Here is a 15,447-nt window from a genome sequence, read left to right on the forward strand (position 1 = left end):
AAAAAAAGTAAGTGTAAGGACCAGCATCTCCTTTTGTTGTCCAGAAGCCAAATGTTGCTGATGTCCTGATTCTCAGTTGGGCTTTAGATTGACGCATGGTTAGCGTACTTCTCAACTATTAAAGTTGTTTCAAAGATATCAGAATATCAGGGAAGGTTAAATAACTCTTCGAAGTCAACCTTTCCTCCATGATGTAAGTTTATTGCTTATGGAATTTTTTTTTTTTTTTTTTTTTTTGTGGTACGCGGGCCTCTCACTGCTGCGGCCTCTCCCGTTGCGGAGCACAGGCTCCGGACGCGCAGGCTCAGCGGCCATGGCTCACGGGCCCAGCCGCTCCGCGGCCTGTGGGATCTTCCCGGACCGGGGTACGAACCCGCGTCCCCTGCATCGGCAGGCGGACTCTCAACCACTGCGCCACCAGGGAAGCCCTGCTTATGGAATTTTTAAATGATTTAACCTCACCCCTCCACAGAAAGGGCCGGTCATCCCTCCTGCCTTCAGACAACGTGGCAGGTATTAGGGAAAAAAACTGCTCTATTCTCACAGAATGCAGATTCTTTCTTTCCCTAAAAGATGTACTCGGAGTTCAACATTTGTTTCTTTGTCGGATAGCGCTCTTTTGTCACGTACCAGAGTACCAATAAATGAAATAAATACTTCCTCAATAAGTAGTAAGGATCTGTACCTTTGTGGGTTCAATTGAGGGTGGACAGAAGCAAAGTAAAATTTCTGCAGTTTCAGTTAAGTCCACCCCCAAACGGTAGTCGTCAGTCGAGCTTACTGACAGTGCAGTAGTATTTCCAATAACTCTGGCCACTGGTCCTCCTGCTAACAGACTAAGTCCATATGTTCCCAGGCCAAAGGATCAGAACAGAGTTTTCAACTGTAAAAAGTGCTAAGGAGCTGCAGTAAATCACACAACTAGATAGCCGTGAAAGAGGCTGACAACTGCAAACACTGAAAACAATGTGTCTATCCTAATAGACAGAAGACTCTCTTTCTTTCCCTCAGGAAGAAATAAAGTCATCTCTAGTGCTTGGGTGTCATTCCACAGTGACTAGGGTGTGGGGATGATTCTGCCCACTGCCTCTAACTCCTACAAGGCAATGGACTTAGCAATTTCAGGCACTTTTTCATATGCTCACCTCAGCTACGTAATGGAGTCCATGCTCAAAAAATAAGATATTTCAGAGTGCGTGGGCTGACTACGTTACTTCTTCACGTTACTAAAGAAACCTGACGTGCGTTACTCATTCATTCAACCAGCGACGGGTTGCACTGATGATGTTCCAGGCTCTGGGTACAATAAAGCACACAGGTTCCCTGCCCCAGTGGGTCTTACAGGCTAAAGGGTTGTTATGTTTTAATGTCCCTATCTTTAACGTCTCTATCAGAGTCAAGGATCTGAAGCGACCACCTACAGAATGTGACAGACAATCTAGGTAATTCAAATTTTAAAATGTGAGCTCTCTCCACATCAGATCCGTTCCTCTTCCCCACGATTTATCTTTACACTATAGTTGTATGAGTTCTTCATGTTTCCTGTGCCTTACAGCCAATTCCATTGTGTATCAGAGCATGTTTTATTCCTAAACTGAAACCAAAGTTTCAGGCTTCAACTACTTTCTTTTTTCTCCAATTTCTCAGAAATTGGACTTTACAAAGCAAAACAAGGACTGCAAATATACTTGGAAGTGGCCCATTACAGTGTAAGGAGCATGGACTGGGCTGTGAGACAGCCCTGGGTACCATCCCGGCACCGTCACTGACCAGCTGTCACTAGTACAGTTGTCTAACTCTGGAGAACTTCAGTTCCTTCAACTTTAAAACGGATGTAATAATGAGGATCGAAAGAGATGATATGCATGAAGCATTCAAAAAGGCATCTGGCTGGGCTTCCCTGGTGGCACAGTGGTTGGGAGTCCGCCTGCCGATGCAGGGGACACGGGTTCGTGCCCTGGTCCGGGAGGATCCCACATGCCGCGGAGCGGCTGGGCCCGTGAGCCATGGCCGCTGAGCCTGCGCCTCCAGAGCCTGTGCTCCGCAACAGGAGAGGCCACAGCAGTGAGAGGCCCACGTACCGCAAACAAACAAACAAACAAAAAAAACAAAAAGGCATCTGGCCCATGTTATATATGCAGTAAACTGTGGCTCTTATTGTATATTTTGAAATTCTGATGCTTAATATTTACATGCTGCAGCAAACACGTACATCTTAATCCAATAAAACTGTTAAGGTTACATCAAGTTCCCTATGTAATCTTTTATTAAAAAAAAAAACAGAATAGTCCACGTCAAGTTCATTATTTCTTGACTGCTACATGACAATCATCCACTTATCAATATGAGTATGTTTATATAGCTGGATTTACATATGTGAGCACGTATATACATAAAAGTACTTATAAAGCTGTTTAGTGTTACTGAAATTATATTATGATGACAACAGATAAGACAAAATTGTTATAACCGAAATACTGAGTTAGAAACTTTCTGCAGTCATTAAAACAATGCAGTCATTAAAACAATCTATTTCTATTTTATAGAAATAGATAGACCTGAGTGATGTGACTCTCTGATTGGTCAAGTTGGTCCTATTATTTCAGATTAATTTGGGATAAGAGCTGATTTTCCCATGATTCCTTCAGTAGAGAACCCAAGGCACAGAGAGAGTACATAATATGCCCGACTTAAACAGCTAGTGAGTGGAGCAAGGTTTGGAATCCAAGTCCTCTGAGTCTATAGCCCAAGTTCTTTCTATTGCACTCTATAGGATGACAGGAAAATTTATGTCCTGATCAGGCTGTAAGTCTAGAGTTGCACAGAGAAACAAACTTTCAGTTTTGGGGAAAAAAAAAAAAATAGGAGGGAGATGAGATAAGTACATGTAGATACTAAGCATGCAATACAGCTAGAATATACATAATGTACGTATGTTCCATCCTATGCCATAGTGCCAATGCAATGCTAGACCGGTCAATGGAATCAAACAGGAAACCTAGAAGTATTTGCTGTATGATAAAGGTGGTACTTCAAATCAGCAAGGGGAAAAGGATAGATGAGTCAACAGAACTGGAACAACTGAAAGGGAAAAAAATTCACACCAAATACCAACTTCACACTAACTTTACACCAAAGGCTAAAACCTATTCCAAATAGATTGAAGAATTGAATGTAAAATGGAAAAGGATAGAAGAATCAGAAGAAAAATATGTAAATATTTACCTGGTCTCTGGCCGGGTGGGGGTGGGGTGGGGGCAGGTTTGAAGGGTTTTTAGGGCAAAGGAAGAAACCATAAAGGAAAAGATGCACATTTCCATTTGCATAATAATTTTAGATTTAAATACATTAAAAAAATCTACAGGCTAAATTGAAAGGGAAATGACAAACTAGGAGAAAAGCATATTTACAGGCAGAGTTGGTAAGGAGCCTCAGTATAACAGTATAACAAAAGCTACACTTTAGTAGGTGTATAAGATGTGTTAGCTTTGCACACAATATCTCGTCATAATCCTATAAGGGAGATACAGTTAGTTCCACTTTTAAAATAGAGAAGTGGAGACAGTGAGTGGCTAAGAAGTAACACAGCCCGGGTCTCAGAGCTAATAAGCATCAGAACAGAGACATGAATGTAGACCTCTTTCTGAGTTTCATGCTTTTCCTCTTAATTTTTATGCTCTACCGACTCTTACAAGTCAATACAAAAAGAGCATCTCAACTGCAAAATGGACAAAGGATATGAAAAAGCAATTCACAAAAGCAAACGTATAAATACTTAATACACACATTTTAATGTCCAGCATCTGTAGTAATGAAAGAAATGCAAATCAAAGATTGCAGTTAAGATTTTTTTCCCCTATCATATTGGCAAAAATTATTTTAAAATTTCAACATCTAATTTGGGCAAAGCTGAGGAAAACAGATATACACTGTTGTGGCAATGATAGTGTTTCAATTATCTTGAACAGAAATTTGAAAATTTACATCCTTGAAAATGTGTACTTCTTTCAGCCAGCCAATCCACTTCCAATTAAAAAAAAAAAGAATTCTAGAAGCTTTTCTAAAGAGATATATACAAAGATATTTGTATAAAGGTGGTTGTTATTAGATCACTTGCCATCATGAAAAACTGGAAACAAGCTAAATGTCTACTAATAGGGCTTTAGTACATAAATGGTAAAATAGTCATATGATAGAATAACAGGCTACCATTAGCAATCATGAAGTGTAAGTTTACTTAAGGTTGGAAAATGTTCAAAATACAGCAAGTGAAAAAATTATAAAGCGGTATGTGTTATTTTTAAGTTTTGTTTTTGTGGTTGTCCACATTTTTCAAATTTTCCAGAATGAATATGTATTACTTTTACATCAGGGAAACAATTATTATTAAAACACCAATAAACCTGAACCAGAAGAATACCTAGTTTAAGGTTACAAAGTTTAAATATGATTTCTACTTAAAACTTGTTATGTTCCAAGTTTTGGTATACATGGGAATTCAAAGTAGGAATCAAAGATTAAAAGGTTCCTGTGGAACCCCAACCAGATATAAAAGCAAGGTACAGATTTCTCTATATGGAGAAACTGGTGGTTAGGCCACTAAAGGGCAGATGCCCTCCCTGACCCCACCCCATCCCCAAGAAGGTTAACTGCTCTTCAGTATTCAAATCCATAAGAGGACTCATAAATACCTCATACAGAGACAGGTATTTTTACAGGAAATAATAACCTGTATGTTCAAGATAGGACTGACTCTTAATTTCTATCTTTCCTCTTAGGTAATATTAGTATTGTAATTTGTAAATAAAGTTGTTCAAATTGTATGAATCTTCCAAGATAACCAGTATATGTATATATTTTTTTAAAAAAATATTTTCTTGGCTGCGCCATGCAACATGTGGGATCTTAGTTCCCTGACCAGGGATCGAAACTGTGCCCCTTGCATTGGAAGCGTGGAGGCTTAACCACTGGACACCATGGTGGTCCCCAAGATAACTGATTTTTAACTTAAAAACACTTAAACAGTAAGAACTGAAATATACTTCTCCAACATATAAAGAGTATCCATTTCAAACCACAGCCAACTAATATATTTCACAGGGAAATTATACTTCATAATGAGAAGCTAGAGGAACTTCTTTAAAAATAAGAACAAAAATCTCCAGGACAGAAAAAAATTATTTAGTATTGTTTAGCAAGTTTTTCTGGCCAATGCAATAAGACATGAAACAGATTAAGAGATTTAAATACTGGAAAGAAAAAGTTCACATTATCATTAATTGTAGATATCATTGTGTAAATAGAAAACCCAAAGAAATAAATGGAAAACTATATTCAAGAGAAATCTAATCAAAGTAGCTATCACTATTGAAATCCTATATGATCAACACTGCAGTGCTATATTGAAGAGTCAAGCATCTAGTAAGTAGTAGAGCTGGGATTCAAACCAAGTCTGATCCATTCCAAACACTCCAACGACTGTGTTCTCTTCAATATGTTATTGTTTTGCTCTGTAAGTGAATAGCTATAACATATGCAAGTACACACACACACACACACACACACACTTCCTATGTGAAAGCAATAACCATCAAAAAGTACAATTAAAAGAAAAAGTACAATTAAAAAAACCCCATTCACAAATCAACAAATTCAACAAAGTTTGTGTGTAATCAATAAAAGCAAAAAAAAAAAAACCCACCTAGACATAGATATAACAAAAAGTAAAGAGAGATGAAGCAAGATTTAGATAGGAAGGCTAAAATTTTATTTTTAAAATGTATATTCTAAATTAATTTATATGTTAACTGCAATTCTGATCAAAACCCCAACTGGATAGAACATTTTATACAAAGAAACATAACAAAACAGTTCCCATGTGAGCCTAAAAGAAACAAACTGATGAGAATAGTAAAGGAAATTTTGCTATACAACTACAGGAAGAAGGCGTATTAGATACTTAAACAATTATCAGTCTATAATTAAAGCATGGGGACTGTGCAAGAAAAAACTAATTAACAGAACAGAGTAGATAAACTAGGAATAGATCTGTCTGATACACTTATTAAAAGTCAGTTTATGATACAGGAAGCACCAGTAATCATCAGAGAAGGACAGAATTATTCAGAGTAATTCAGTAACAATTGTTGGAATACTTGGTTAGCAATATGGGGGAAAATATCAAGGTAAATTCTTACCTCAAACCATACACCCAAATAAATTCCTTGTGGGTTAACTAAAGAGGGATGTAGTTTTAAAACCTAAAAATAAAATAAAAACAAAATTGGTCATACTCCCAGAGAGAAAAAAATGTGTCATATCACTGGAGGGGGAAGAAGTTTTAAAACTCGAATGCAAATAAGGAATAGACAAATATAAAATTAGAAATAAAAGGGACATTAAAAAAAAAAGACCATAGATAACTTGACCACATAAAAATATGAACCTTCTCCATGTCAAATTAAAAAAGCAAAAAACAAACCAGGAAAAACATCATTTGCTTTTTACAAAAGCAACATAAATTAAGGTAAGTCGTTAAACATTTTTTTTTCTATTAAATTAGGGGGGAAAAAATGCCCGAAGTCCACCAGGATATAGTGAAATGAGTAGACGTTTCACATGCTGAATTGCTAATGGCATCAGCAAACTGGGCAAAACCTTTTGGAAAGCTTTATTTACACACTTTATGTACATATTATTACAATCATGTTTTTTCTTTAAGTAAGTAAAAAAGACTGGAAAGAAATGTACCAAAATGATAAAGAAATAATGTTAGAGTGATGTGAATGGGTTATATTTTTTCTATTTCCCAAATTTTATGTAATTGCCTTACTTTATTATTGTACTAACTTAATTAGACTTATTCTTACCCATATGAACTTTATGTGTTATCTCCTCATATTACAGAATCTCAAAGCATTTTATAAAACCAGAAATCTGGGATCGGAGCCACAATTTTCAAAATCATCTAAAAAGCCATCATTCCACTGGAAACATAAACCTGCAATAAACAGGTCTTGTATTTTTTCCATTTACCCTGGAAAACTAATGCTTTTGTGGTAGGTGAGCGTCTTTCTCAAAAGCTGTGGGAGGCGCAGGATATCTCTGTAAAACTAAAAAATGTGTCAGTGGTGAGTTTGCCTTCCAGTGAAAGCACACCCCCCAGCAAACTGATCAAAGTAAGTGCCTCTGCTCCTGCCCATGTGCTTGGAAGAAAGATCTTCAAGGAATCCCAACCCACCCCAAGGTGCTACGACCTCCTTCCACCAGGATGGAGCTAAGAGCGGCCCAGATCACGTGTCTCTTATCTCCAGTTGCCCAAAGAGCCGCAGGGCTTAGCTACAGCAGACCAGAGCAAGGGCTCAGATCTAGACCCCAGGCAACGGGGACAGGGAAGGGGCCTTCTCCTAGAGTCTGTTCTATCGCACAGAAACACAGCAGGGGGGTTCAGCTCTGCACACCACCAAACACCAATACTAAAACCACCACTGTCCCAAACCACCATGGGACACCACCCCACACCCATTAGGAGGCCTAGTACCAAAACCCCAGAAAACAACAACAGTCAGCAAGGGTGTAGAGAAAATGGAACCCTTGTGCACTGCTGGTGGGAATGCAAAACAGAAGAGCCTCTATGGAAAAACAGTATGGCAGTTCCTCAAAAACTTAAAAATAGAAATTACCCCTATGATCCAGCAATTCCACTTCTGCATCTATACCCTAAAGAATTGAAAGCAGAATCTCAAACATATTTGGACATCCATTATTCACAACAGCCAGCAAGTGGAAGCAACCCAAGTGTTCACAGATGAAGAATGGATAAACAAAATGTGGTCTGTATGTACAATGTCATTCAGTCTTAAAAAGGAATGAAGTACTGACACAGGCTACAGCATAGGTGAACCCTGAAAACATTATGCTGAGTGAAAAAAGCCAGTCACAAAAGGACAAATGCTGGATGACCCTACTTACATGATGTCCCTACAATGACAAATCCATAGAGCCAGAAAGTAGAACAGGGGTTGCCAGGGAGGGGGATGGGGAGTTAGTGTTTAATGGGGACAGAGTTTCTGTTTGGGAAGATGAAAAAGTTCTGGAGAGGATGGAGGTGATAGTTGCACAACAGTGTGAATGTACTTAATGCCACTGAACTGTACACTTTAAAACAGCTAAAACGGGGCCTCCCTGGTGGCGCAGTGGTTGAGAGTCCACCTGCCGATGCAGGGGACGCGGGTTCGTGTCCCGGTCCGGGAGGATCCCACATGCCGCGGAGCGGCTGGGCCCGTGAGCCATGGCCGCTGAGCCTGTGCGTCCGGAGCCTGTGCTCCGCAACGGGAGAAGCCACAACAGTCAGAGGTCCGCGTACCGCAAAAAAAACCCCAAAAAACAAAAAAACCAGCTAAAATAGTAAATTATATGTAACGTCTGTTTTACCACTATATCTATAAAGACGATCACCGCACAAATGCTAAAGGCACCAGTCGCTTTCAGTGAATCTTTTATTCGAAGACGCAGATCGCTCCTGAGAACATCCCCCGGGACACGCACGCACCTGTGGCTGGGGAAACGGGACGTACATGAGCCAGACCCAGGACTGGTGACAGAGGGTGGGGTCACACTCGCTTCTCAGGCCTTGCAGTACTCGAATCAAAGCGGCACATGGGAAACCACAGGAAACGGAGTGCTGGCACCATAAAACTGCAGAGCAATTTCCTTATCGCCATCTCCGCAACTCAGAATTTTTTACGAAAGGCGTTTACAAAGGGCAAAGCTCTCAACCCATGGGACTCCCGGGGTTGGGCTCCCTGGGTGCTGGCAGAGTCCGTCCATGTCCGGCAGAGCAAGCCTTCCGGAGGGGCGCCCGGTGGGGCTGCAGAGGATGCCACCACATCATAAATTAGAGGCTGAAACAAGGCTGGCCGGGAGCTCTGGTCTGAGGACTTGCTTCAGCCCTCCGAGTGCCAGGTTTGGGGATTATTTTGAGAACTTCATTTAGCCATAGTCAGACATGTCAATTTGTAAGTTGCCTAATTTAAGTCACCTGTCCCCAAGCCGCGGTCCCATTCAGCTCCTCCTGCATTGTTCTCTGGACAAAGCTCCAAGCACACTTTTCTTTTTAAAACCTGGTCCAACGGCTCTGTCTTCAGTCTTCCAAAGACTCTTTGGCCACCTACTGGATTTTTTCAGCGTGAGGGCTGGGCAGAAAGAGAGCAACTCACTGCCCTTGTTCAAAGGAAAGCGAGAAGAGTCGCAGACTAGAAGCCAGTCAGACTTTACCGTTAAGTACCTAGGGGGATTTGCAGGAGAATAGCTCAGACACAGCCCGTACTGCCCTCCTTTCAAGGAGAAAGCCAATTATTCCTCTTACCTAAAGAGTTGAGCAGGAGTGTGGTACCTAAAAGCTCCTATGACATCGTTATCCTGGGCACAAGGAGGGAAGAATCAAAAGTGGCAAAAATTCAAGTCGATTTTGTTCTAAGTTACCAGGAGGAAAAAGGTTTAAATGGCTTGTCAGTTTTTTCACATATAAAAAAAAAAGGATTATCAGCTACTTTCACTTTCTCACGAACAGCATCTTGTCTTCTAAATGAGTCCTGTGTAAGGCATTTAGGGTAAAGCAGAGTCGTTTGATTAACAGAGAAAGATGCGGAAAAAAGCCCACACCCCTCCTTTTTTTAAACACAAGCATTCTGTCAGATGTGGCCCTCGAGATCAGAGAGCCAAGTTAGAAAAAAACCCAAGTGACGACTCATTCAGGAAGAGCACACTGAAAATGAAAGATTCATTGATGAGTTTCTAGCTCTCAGACAGTGTCACAGAAGAGAAGCAGGTTCAAGGTGGAGGCTGAGAAGGGCTGGGCTGCGCGGGAAGCAGTGGGGTCACTGGGCTGTGCTGGGAACTGCTGAGTCGTTCCAGCAATCTTGGTCACGGGTATGTAGAACACGGTCCCCAAATGACAATTTCTCAAAGCTGCGTGGGGGCTGGAGAGGCGCTGGTAGTTAGGGACCGCTCCCCAGGTGCTAATCCTGGCAGGTGGTACGACCTCCAAGAAGGAGGCCTGGAGAGCTGGTTTCAAATGCATTCAGTCCCCGTGGGGAGGATCTCGGGGCCTGGAGGGTCTGGTCTATGCATGTGCACACGTAACTCACAATCCTCACGCATGAGCGGAGACTGGGGTCAGAGAGTGACTGGCTGGAGGTCCAAAGCTCCATGAAACCGGGATAGCAATTCAGGCCCCATCCCCCCACCGGCTCCCAGAGCTGAGTATTCTCACTTCTTGAAATCTGAAAGCCCTCCCGGGTGCTCACAGCAGCCAGAAGGCGCTTGACAAGGCCACGTGGCCGTGCAGGCACCACCAGCAGCTGCTGCATCATCCGGAGGTAGGGCCCGGATGCAGACTGCCCAGCAGCCTGAGGGCGGCCTGTCCAGTGGCAGAAGACCTCGGGGAAAGAGGAGAAAGCACCTCAGCCGTCACAGGCGGGCGTGCAAACACATGCAGGTCCCCCCAGCCTCCCCTGCCTTCCCCTCTGGCTCCGGCCTCTCAAAGTTCTCCTCGTGACTCAAGTTGCTGGAAGCATGGCTTGTCCTTGCCTCTGTTCTCTTCCCTTCCATTTCCCCAGCAGCTGAGGATACCCCCCCAGACAGGCTCTCCTTAGCTTTACTGCTTTAATGCTGGTTGTAGTAGTGAGCTCCAGAGCTACAAAAACTTGCACTGGAAACAGGTCTGGATCGTGAAGCTGGAAACAAACCACAGTTAACGTGTCCCGAGAGCCTCGACTCCACCTTGAGCCACGTGGTTTGCCTACAGGATCGCATCTAACGTTTGCCACCACCCCGAAGTCAGACACCCGCCCCCATTTTGCTGAAGGGAGGGTTAGCAGGGCTTGAATCTCCCAAGGTCTCAGTGAGCCTGTCTCACCCCCTAAGGTCCCCGCTTTATCACGGCTGGTCCTGAAATCACACCGGTGGGGTCCCTCTGACTGGCTTGGCTCTACTTGAAATAAGGATTCGGACTTTCTTTAAAGGGGTTGAAGTTAAAACAGACCAACAGATCAAAGTCGCCGTGTTCAGACAACTCCGAACTGCCCCGATCTGCTGAAGGCCACTCGCCCTGTGTGCGTGCCTTGCCTTAAGGATGGGAAGTAACAGGACTATGAAATGCCAGGTGTTGCCAGGGAGAAGCTGGCAAACCATCTTCCGAGATGCCAACTGAAAACACCCTCAGCTGTAAAGACCCAACGGAATGGCTCTTTCTTCTTTCCCCAAAGGCAAACCAGGACATCGAGAAAGCTGAGGAAGGGCCCTGATTTCTTTCTCTTTCCTTCCTTCCTTCCTTTCTTTCTTCTTTCTCTCCTTCCTTCCTTCCTTTTTCTTTTTTCAGATTTTTTATTTTTTGGCTGCAGTGCACAGCATGTGGGATCTTAGCTCCCCGACCAGGGATCGAACCCGCACCCCCTGCGTTGGAAGCGCAGAGTGTTTAACCACTGGACCTCCAGGGAAGTCCTATGGGCCCTGATTTAAACCACGGTGGAAGGAGTTACCAGCGGGTTGGAGGACCACTGTTCTGAGCACAGAGGTACTGTTTTCCTGCTGCACCACGAGTGCACCACAGCCCCACCAAGATGACGGGACAAAGGTTAAGGACGGCTGATAAGCTGGGCAAGGGGTGGGGGCTGAGACGTTTGGGGCTTGGCAACGCTGGGAGGAGCAGCCCCGGGAAAGAGAGGAATGAATATGAGAAGCCCGCGCGCAGCGAGAGGGCTTCGCCGGCCAGCTAGCTAGAGCAAGTCACTTTTCAAGAGAAGAAACCACCCAGAGGAAACTGGTCAAAATGCATGTTTTGAATTCAGACAGATGATCAACGTTGTTTCCCACGCACAGCCTGCCGCGACCCGCTACCTCTGCAGGCTTCGTTGGCTGCATGGACAATGGATGTTTCAAATTATACAGCGACATGAGTGGAGTTAAAATGCAACTCAAAAATCTGGCCAGCAGAGGCCCTGATTCCATCCTGAAATGAAGACTATTTGTGGGTATGTATGCAAGTGTGCTCTCCATTTAGAAGAGACTTATTTCCAGTCCCTGAGGCATCTGAAAGATGCCAGAATCGTGCACAGGTTTTTAGACTGCTTTCCGGAGAGGCTGATACACCAAGCAGTCACTATGCTGGGCTCTGACCACAGGTCACAGGCCTTTTGGGCAGTTGATGGAGAAGGTTCTCTGGGAGGGTACAAGGGGAAGGGGGGTGGTACATCACATAGCTCAGAGGAAGCTCCTCTAGGACCAGACATACCTACCATGGCGGCTGCCACGAAAACCCAAGTGGCCAAAACTGGCTTTGAATCCAAAGGTGCCCCCAAGATTCGGCCCAGCACACCTACCAGGGTCCAAATTAAACCATTTACAGGCCCAGAAAGGTCACCTCTAGGAGACACTTAGGCAATAATCTGTCCTGGCAAAGAAAGAAGTGATTTGAAATCTTAATTGGCTGTGCAGAAAGAGGGAACAAGGAAACAGACCTTGCCGTGGTTACTGTATTGGTGTCTAGTACCCTCTGGGTGGGCTCGGCTGGTCAAACAGGTTCCACACTGTCTGAAACTCCTTCGTAGATAACGTCAGCCCGATGCACCTGGATGCTACCACAGTGGAAGACTCCCAACCTGGATGTGAAGGTTTCCTCACCACTACTCTCCGCATCTGTGCAAGAACGTGGCACACAAGACGCGCTGCAAGAGTATGGCAACAGGCCCTTCCTCCAACGTGGATGTGGGGAGAGAGAAAGGGCAAATCTACTGCTTCCTTAAAAGAGAAAGACTACCTAAAGCAAAGGTGCTACAAAAAGGCACAAACCCTGGTTCTATCTCTTATCAACTGACAACGTAGACAAATGATCTAACCTCTCTGAGTCTCAGTGTCTGCACTCATAAAGACATACGATGATATGGACCATCCAAGACTGCGATAAAGTTAAGTAACACACAAGCACTCAGCACAGGGCGTTGCCCACAGCGAGGAGTGATAGCCATTCCCTCAGAGGTTCACCTTCTACCAGTTCCAGAGTTGCAGTATACACTGACCTCTGGTACGCTGCAAATCCTTAACGATTCTGACTTCTCGACACACTTTTATTATAAATCAGTTCCATGAGGGTAGAGACCTTGTTTATTAATTGCCATAATCCCAGTGCTAACTAAATCTCTGTGGTAGGAACACGCTGATAAAGCGGAGATGCTAACACTGTTTGGAACAATTCTGTGTATTTACTTGCAGGTTTGTGTCCGGGCAGAGAGGTATACACCTCTTTGTGTACCATTATTAGTGCCTGGTATCAAAAGTCTATGGCAGGGACTTCCCTGGCGGTCCCGTGCTTAAGACTCTGCGCTCCCAATGCAGGAGGCACGGGTTTGATCCCTGGTTGGGAAACTAAGATCCCGCATGCTGCACGGCACGGTAAAAAAAAAAAAAAAAAAAAAGTCTATGGTAAGAATCCTCCTAATACAGGGGTTCTCAAACTTTTTGGTCTTAAAATTATGGATGATCCCAAAGAGCTTTTGTTTGCGTAGTTTTACAGCTGTCAGTATTTTCCATATTAGAAATTAAAACCGAGGATAAAGTAAATTTATTATCTAAAATAATGATAAACCCATCACATCAGTATAAATAGCATATTTTTATGAAAAATAACTGTGTTCCAAAAAAAAATTTAATGAGAAGAATACATAGCTTTACATTTTTGCAAATCTCTTTTAATGCCTGGATTTAGAAGGTGCTGGGGTTCTCTGCAGTCTGATTTTTGTTTTTTGGGTTTTTTAAATATTTATTTATTTGGTTGCACTGGGTCTTAGTCGCGGCAGGCGGGCTCCTTAGTTGCAGCATGCGAACTCTTAGTTGCGGCATGCGTGTGGGATCTAGTTCCTTGACCGGGGATAGAACCCAGGCCCCCTGCACTGGGAGTGTGGAGTCTTAACCACTGCGCCACCAGGGAAGTCCCTCTGCGGTCTGTTGTGATATCACACATCACGTATCCTCTAAGCCCAGAGAGAAAAAGAGTGAAAAAAGTCAACCTTATTATTGTTATAAAAATAGTTTGACCTCATGGACCCATGGAGAGGACATCAGGGATTCCTAAGCTTCCAAACTAGACTTTGAGACCCACTGTTTTACCAGTGACGGCAAGAAAACACACTATTTGTTGCTACTATTAAGGGTGGTTTTATTTGCCAAACATCTGAATTTCAAATTTCAAAACTAAACCCAATTTTTCATCATTTGCCTCTGTGTACATGCCCTCATTCAGCTGGAATCTGACAGATAGTCTACTTAACGTAATGACAAGGATATATATTTGAGTGTGTGTGTGTGTCTGTGTGTGTGTAAAATATAACTTCCCAGGTAGGGGTGCTGCAAACCCGACCTCTCCCAAACTGACCTCATTATCCTTCCCCCAAACCTGCTCCTCAGTGGTGAGGAACTATAATGTTTTCAATGAAGCATAGTTTTCCTCTCCCCAAAGTCAAGTCCTGCAGGCCCAGGCCTGTACTGGCTCTCAGATCGCAGCTCACACCGAGAAAGCCCCCTTCCCTTCAGTTTCTCCTAGTCCCTTTTTCCCAGGCACATCCTAAAAAGCATGCTTCCCCCTCAGAGTCTTCTTTAGAAGAAGAGTCAAAAATTCTTCTTGTCCCATCAAGCTTAAACCACACTGCTGCCTGGTAGGTTTAGAAACTTCTCAAGTGGATTTCTCTGTTACATGGAACCAGCCTGTGTTAATTTTCATTGTATCATTGAAAGAAATTGGAGAATAGAATTTCATCAGTTTGTGGTCATTTATAAAACTGTTTCTATTAAATTAGGTGTTGGCTTTGTGCCCCCTGTATACAGAGAGGCAGAGGCTAAGACACAGCCTTACAAAGCAGATGATTTGATCAGTTACAGGGCATCTCACCACTTTGCATCAAATTCTCTTTGTGAAGACCCACAGAAGGAAGGTCTTGGTGCCAAGGAAAAAACCGTGTTTCTCCTGTACAACTGGTTTGTTTTCATATTACAAGGGCCCTGTGAGTCTCATTATTAATCATTTCCCCTATTTGCTTTGTGCTAAGCTGACCAAAGCCAGCTCTGAGGCCCACATCTAGCAAACGAGCTGGATTTCGTGATGTTATTTTGTGTATCAACCTCACCCCAGGCTTTAGCTTACGTTTCTACTTTAGCCTTGATTCATTTCCTTGTTTATTCACTCATTCATTCATTCATTCGTTTATATTTTCTTTTTAAATTATTTTCCCCCTCTCTTTTTAATTTTTCCCTCACTTATTTTAAATAATGTTGTACTATGCATATCTCTACGATCCCTTTTTGGAATGAAGCGGGATATATATGAATAAGTAAACTGGGTAAAACTTCAACCTACTCCAAACCAAGCTTCCCCAGTGAGCCCTCGAGGAGATTGGG

General features: G+C 43.0%; 1 protein-coding gene across 3 annotated transcripts in view; it reads right to left on the reverse strand.

Annotated features, from left to right (window-relative positions):
- Window positions 1-15,447, reverse strand: part of RREB1 (ras responsive element binding protein 1) — a 176,107-nt gene that overhangs the window by 142,542 nt on the left and 18,118 nt on the right. Inside the window, exon 2 of one of the 3 annotated variants that reach the window (XM_082848343.1) lies at window positions 6,198-6,260. The exons of 1 other annotated variant lie outside the window; for it this stretch is intronic. The gene's annotated coding sequence lies outside the window, so the exon portion shown is untranslated. Of the gene's footprint in view, window positions 1-6,197; window positions 6,989-15,447 lie in introns of those variants that run through there. One more of the 3 variants, XM_082848341.1, reaches the window with a different exon arrangement.

This window comes from Leucopleurus acutus, assembly GCF_964270905.1.
Source record: "Leucopleurus acutus genome assembly, chromosome: 10".
Taxonomy (NCBI): Eukaryota; Metazoa; Chordata; class Mammalia; order Artiodactyla; family Delphinidae; genus Leucopleurus; species Leucopleurus acutus.